The sequence below is a fragment of the Mus pahari genome, chromosome 22 (genome assembly GCF_900095145.1).
Source record: "Mus pahari chromosome 22, PAHARI_EIJ_v1.1, whole genome shotgun sequence".
NCBI classification, from domain to species: domain Eukaryota; kingdom Metazoa; phylum Chordata; class Mammalia; order Rodentia; family Muridae; genus Mus; species Mus pahari.
In genome coordinates this window covers 32,729,260-32,735,421 of record NC_034611.1, presented here as the reverse complement: position 1 = coordinate 32,735,421, position 6,162 = coordinate 32,729,260, and the positions used below count along the sequence as shown (strand labels likewise).

Here is a 6,162-nt window from a genome sequence, read left to right as displayed (position 1 = left end):
GAGAACACAAATGCCAGCCCAAGCTACTATATCAATCAAAACTCTCAATTACTATAGATGGAGAAACCAAAGTATTTCATGACAAAACGAAATTCACACTATATCTTTCCATGAATCTAGCCCTTCAAATGATAATAAAGGGAAAACACCAACACAAGGATGGAAATTATGCCCTAGAAAAAGAAAGAAAGAAAGTAATCCTTCAGCAAACCTAAAAGAAGACAGCCACAAGAACAGAATCCCAACTCAACAACAAAAATAACAGGAAGCAACAGTGACTTTTCCTTAATATCTCTTAATATCAATGGACTCAATTCACAAATAAAAAGACAAAGACTAACAGACTGGGCACATAAACAGGACCCAACATTTTGCTGCATACAGGAAACCCACCTCAGGGACAAAGACAGACACTACCTCAGAGTAAAAGGCAGGAAAAAAATTTTCCAAGCAAATGGGCCAAAGAAACAAGCTGGAGTAGCCATTCTAATATTGAAAAAAAAATTGATCTAACCCAAAGCTATCAAACAAGGCAAGGAGGGGCACTTCATACTCATCTAAGGTAAAAGCTTCCAAGATGAAATCTCAATTCTGAATATCAATGCTCCAAATGTAAGGGCAACCACATTCATTAAAGAAACTATAGTAAAGCTCAAAGCACACATTATACCTCACACAATAATCGTGGGAGACTTCAACAACCCACTTTCATCAATGGACAGATCCTGGAATCAGAAACTAAACAGAGACACATTGAAACTAACAGAAGTTATGAAACAAATGGACTTAACAGATATCTACAGAACATTTTATCCTAAAACAAAATGATATACCTTCTTCTCAACACCTCATGGAACCTTCTCCAAAATTGACCATATAATTGGTCACAAAACAGGCCTCAACAGATACAAAAATATTGAAATTATCCCATGCATCCTATCAGATCACTATGGACTAAAGCTGATCTTCAATAACAACATAAATAATAGAAAGCCAACATTCATATGGAAGCTGAAGAACACTCTACTCAATGATACGTTGGTCAAAGAAGAAATAAAGAAAGAAATTAAAGATATTTTAGAATTTAATGAAAATGAAGCCACAGCATACCCAAACATATGGGACACAATGACAATGAAAGCATTCCTAAGAGGAAAACTCATAGCTCTGAGTACCTCCAAAAAGAAACTAGAGAGACCATACACTAGCAGCTTGAAAGCAAACCTAAAAGCTCTAGAACAAATGGAAGCAAATTCACCCAAGAGGAGTAGAAGGCAGAAAATAATCAAACTCAGGGCTGAAATCAACCAAGTGGAAACAAAAAGAACTATACAAAGAATCAACCCAACCAGGAGCTGGTTCTTTGAGAAAATCAACAAGATAGATAAACCCTTATCCAGACTAACTAGAGGGCACAGTGATAGTATCCTAATTAACAAAATCAGAAATAAAAGCTGGAAAGAACCCAGATGTCCCTCAACAGAGGAACGGGTACAGAAAATGTACACAATGGAGTACTACTAAGCAATTAAAAATAATGAATTCATGAAATTCTTAGGCAAATGGATGCATCTGGAGGATATCATTCTGAGTGAGGTAACCCAATCACAGAAAAACACACATGATATACACTCACCGATAAGTTGATATTAGCCCAGAAACTTAGAATACCCAAGGTACAATTTGCAAAACACATGAAATTCAAGAAGGAGGAAGACCAAAGTGTGGATACTTTGTTCCTTCTTAGAATGGGGAACAAAATACCCATGGAAAGCGATGACAAAGTACAGAGCTGAGAAGGAAGGAAGGACTGCCCCACCATGGGATCCATCCCATATATAACCACCAAACCCGACACTATTGCATATGNCAGCAAGATTTTGCTGACAGAACCCTGGCAGAGCTCTCTCTTGTGAGGCTATGTCAGTGCCTGGTAATTACAGAAGTACATGCTCACAGTTATCTGTTGGGTGGAACACAGGGCCCCTAATGAAGGAGCTAGAGAAAATACCCAAGGCACTAATGGTCTCTGCAACCCTATAGGAGGAACAACAATATGAACTAACCAGTATCCCCCAGAACTGTCTCTGGTTGCATATTTAGCAGAGGATGGCCTAGTTGGCCATTAATGGGAGGAGATGACCTTGGCATTGTGAATATCATATGCCCCAGTACAGGGGAATGCCAGGGCCAGGAAGCAGGAGTGGGTGAGTTGAGGAGTAGGGCTGGGGGAGGATTAGGTGGTCTGGGGGATAGCATTTGAAGTGTAAATGAATAAAGTATCAAATAAAAAATAAAATAAAATAACAGAAGAAATGGTGAGAAATTAAATAATAAACAATAAAAACCACATCATGCTCTATTTGTAGTCTATAGACTCTATTAAAAGCAAATGAATTAAATTAAAGAAAAACAGATATTTGTTTTGTTAGTTTTATGTAAGTATCATAATGTTGTATATAATTTTATAATCATATTTCATTAAGTAAAATTAACATTTTAATAAAAAGTTCTGCAATCTTTAATAAGATGCATTTAATGATCCACATATAGTCTAAGTTGAAGCATAGAAAGGAATAGTTATTAAAACCCATTCATATTACATTAAATAATTGAGTTTCCAGGGGTAGCAGCAAAATCACTTTCAAGTGGCAGATCCTAAATCCAAACAAAAATCTCATAGCTCAAAATTTTGTTCCCCAAAGCAATCTGCAGTTGTATCATCTCCTCCTTTCCATTGTTGAGTGGGCAATGATAATCATAAAAATCAATAGCATAGACTAGCTATCTATCTTGGATCAGGAATTAGAATGCGACGTATATAGTTTCTTTTCCTCCCCTTCTCATGAAAGTCCATAGGAGGCAGTGCTGCTGATATCGCAATCCAGTCCAAATGGGACCTGCAGCAGGAAAACGATGTCTCAGTGGGGAAATCCCTGCAGGGACAGGCAGGTGCTTTTTACTACTGCATCACATGACACGCTGTCTTCTCTGTCCTGCCGACAGTCCCTCAGATTCTGGGCAACGATTTCTCAGAGCTTGACAAGTTTTCTCTTCGTCTCTTACGGGAGCATGAACACCTCAATAATAAGAATTGCCTTTCTCCTTTGTTTAACGTAATACTGGACTCATGGGAGGAGACAATAAATGTTACAACTGAATTAAATAATTAATTACCAGAAAAAATAAGAGGAAACAGTAAGTATATAGTATATAAGTATATAGAACTTGGCATGTTGGAAATATGAAATCTGACTACAATCATCAAATATTTTCAGTCCTTGAACATGTTAACAAGTTTGGAAAAGATTAATTAGAAACAGAACTCTCAGTGGATCTGCGACATTTGGGACAGCCCTCCCCAGTGTTGCACCCACGTGATTTCACTGCAGCTTTGGTCGTGAATTCTCAACATCACTCTACTAAGTGTGCCCTCATGCTGTGTAAGGCCAACAAGTGCTGCCTATGCACTTTGACCCTGCCTCCGTATTATTGTGTATTGTTTTTACTCTACCTGCAATGTTTTCTGTTCTTGTAAAAACGTAGTGGATTAAATTAGCAAAAACAAAGGTTTTTAGCATTTTTAAATTATTTTTCATCAAGTAAGTGTCAAATTAGTGTATGTTTTCGTTGTACTGTGTTAACATATTTGAGTTTTAAAACTGCATTTGGAATTATTAACGTGTGTTTTATAAAAGGTTATTATAATTTTTGATTTAAGATTACTACCAAATTTCCCACAAATTGCGAAATAAAGTCAGATATAATTCAATTTTTTACTACATATTTATCAAACTACCATCCTAGTATGAATAATGATAAAATCATTGATCAACATCAAGAAATGAAATGAAACGTGTTGAAGATACTCTGTATCCTGCAGTATCAATTTTTCAGCCTAGATTTAAGTTTTTTGCATAAAAATCCAAGTCTATGTATCTTGTTAGTGTTCTCTTTCATCTTTAATAGTAAATACAGATCAAATTATTGTTTTAAAATACATTTATTAGTGATTTTTTATCATTAAATATTAATGTATGCAATATACTTATTTTATGACTGAATATACCCAAAGTCGCATAAGAAATTCTAGGGTAAAACAAAACAAAACAAAACAAAAGCAAACTGATGAGTATAAAGTGTTTAAGAAAATCCTAAAGTACATGCATGGTATGTCTTCACTTATATATGGATATTAGCCATAAAATACAGGATAACCATGCTATAATCCACTGGCCCAAAGAGGCCAAATAGCAAGGGAGGGTGGTTGAATCTTTCTCAGAAGGAGAAATAAAATGGATATCAGAGGTGGAGGGAGGGAGGGAACTGAGTAGAAAGAGAGATGAGGAGGGGAGTGGGCAGGAAGAATGAGCTGTAGGTGGCAGTGGGGGATGAAAATCAGCAGTGGGGGAGGAGCAATCTCTAGGATGTGACAGAGGTCTGGGATGAGAGAGGCCCCAGGCTGTCTATGGGTAAGACTCTACCTGAGACTCTTAGCAGTATGGGATATGGATCATCTAGTGTCCATTTCCTATAGCCAGGCAGGACTCTCAGTGTTAGGATAAGGACAGCAACTCACAAAACCTTTGACCCAAAATGTGTCCTGCCTACAAGATGTTCAGGGACAAAGATAGAGCAGAGACAGAGGGAATGGCCAGCCAATAGCTGGCCCAAACTGAGATCTATTCTATGGCAAGAACCAATCCCTGACACTGCTAATGATATGCTTGCAGACAGGAGCCTAGCATAACTGCCTTCTGAGAGACTCCACGCAGCAGCCAATGGAAACACATGCGGAGGCCCACAGTTAAACATTGGATGGAGCTTAGGGAGTCTTGGGAAGAGTAGTGCGAAGGATTGAGGGACCTGAAGGGGACAGAACCAACCAGAGACTGAACCATCAACAAAGGAACGAGCATAGACTGGGCCTAAGTCCTCACACATATGTGTACCATATTTTTCAGCTTGGTTTCCTTTATGCACATCCTTACTAACTGAATGTGACCTGTCTCTGAATCTGCTCCCTTCCTACGAATTCCATTCCCCTAACTGGACTGTCTCAGTGGGAGAGGATGCACTTGTGTCTGGAGGGAAAGGCAGGATACCCAGAGGGGTCTCCCCTTTCTCAGATGAGAAGTACAGGAGGAAATAGAGGTAGTATCTGGATGAGGGGGTACTGGGAAGATGGATGGGTTGTGTATTAGTCAGGGTTCTCTAGAGTCACAGAACTTACAGATAGTCTCTATGTAGTAAAGGAATTTATTAATGACTTACAGTCTGCAGTCCAAATCCCAACAATGGTTCAGTAGTAGCTGTGAATGGAAGTCCAAGGATCTAGCGGTCGCTGAGTCCCACACTGCAAGAAGACAAAAGAGCGAGAGCCAGACTCCCTTCTTCCAATGTGCTTATATGGTCCCCAGCAGAAGGTGTAGCCCAGATTAAAGGTGTGTGCCACCACACCTTTAATCCCAGATGACCTTGGACTCGGAGATCTCCCTGTCTTAATCTTCTGGATTCAATCACCACTGTGTCTCAAGATCTCCATACCAAGATCCAGATCAGAAACTTCTATCTCCCAGTCTCCAGATTAGGTCCACTGGTGAGCCTTCCAATTCTGGATTGTAGTTCATTTCAAATATAGTCAAGTTGACAACCAGGAATAGCCACTACAGGTTGTATTAGGATTAAAGTGAATAAATAGATTTTTAAAAATTAAACTGAACCAAACAAACAAACAAAAGAATCCTTAGACTGTTACACCTAGAGGCGTTACAGGTGTGGCTGCCATGTCACGTGTGTGCTGGTGGGTGGCAGAGAGGAGAGAGACTATGTCTATGTTCAACGTTCTAACCTATGAATATCTGAACCTAACATTCCCTGAAAAAAAGGCAAACTTGAAATGACTAACCAGTCTGGTACCAGGGCGGATTTGGACAAGTAGGTAGCCTGAGACAAAAACCACTCTGGTTCCAGGCAGGCCCAAAAGGGCTCCCAGAATTAGAAGTGAGCTGGAATCTAGAAAACCCACTCCTGTTACTGAAGGCCCTGAATGGGAGTGAGCCTGTGACAGGCAAGGGGCCACTCTGGTGAGGAGTGAGCGCTGGATGATCACCAGACCAACCAGTGGCACAGGACCTGGACAGGGAGCAAGTCTGAGATGAC

At 39.4% G+C, this 6,162-nt stretch overlaps 1 non-coding gene across 1 annotated transcript; it reads left to right on the top strand.

Annotated features, from left to right (window-relative positions):
- The first annotated feature begins 5,753 nt into the window (after positions 1-5,753).
- Positions 5,754-5,885, top strand: LOC115063051. Its single transcript, XR_003842932.1, has one exon. It is a non-coding gene; the product is annotated as a small nucleolar RNA SNORA17 (small nucleolar RNA).
- Positions 5,886-6,162: the final 277 nt, after the last annotated feature.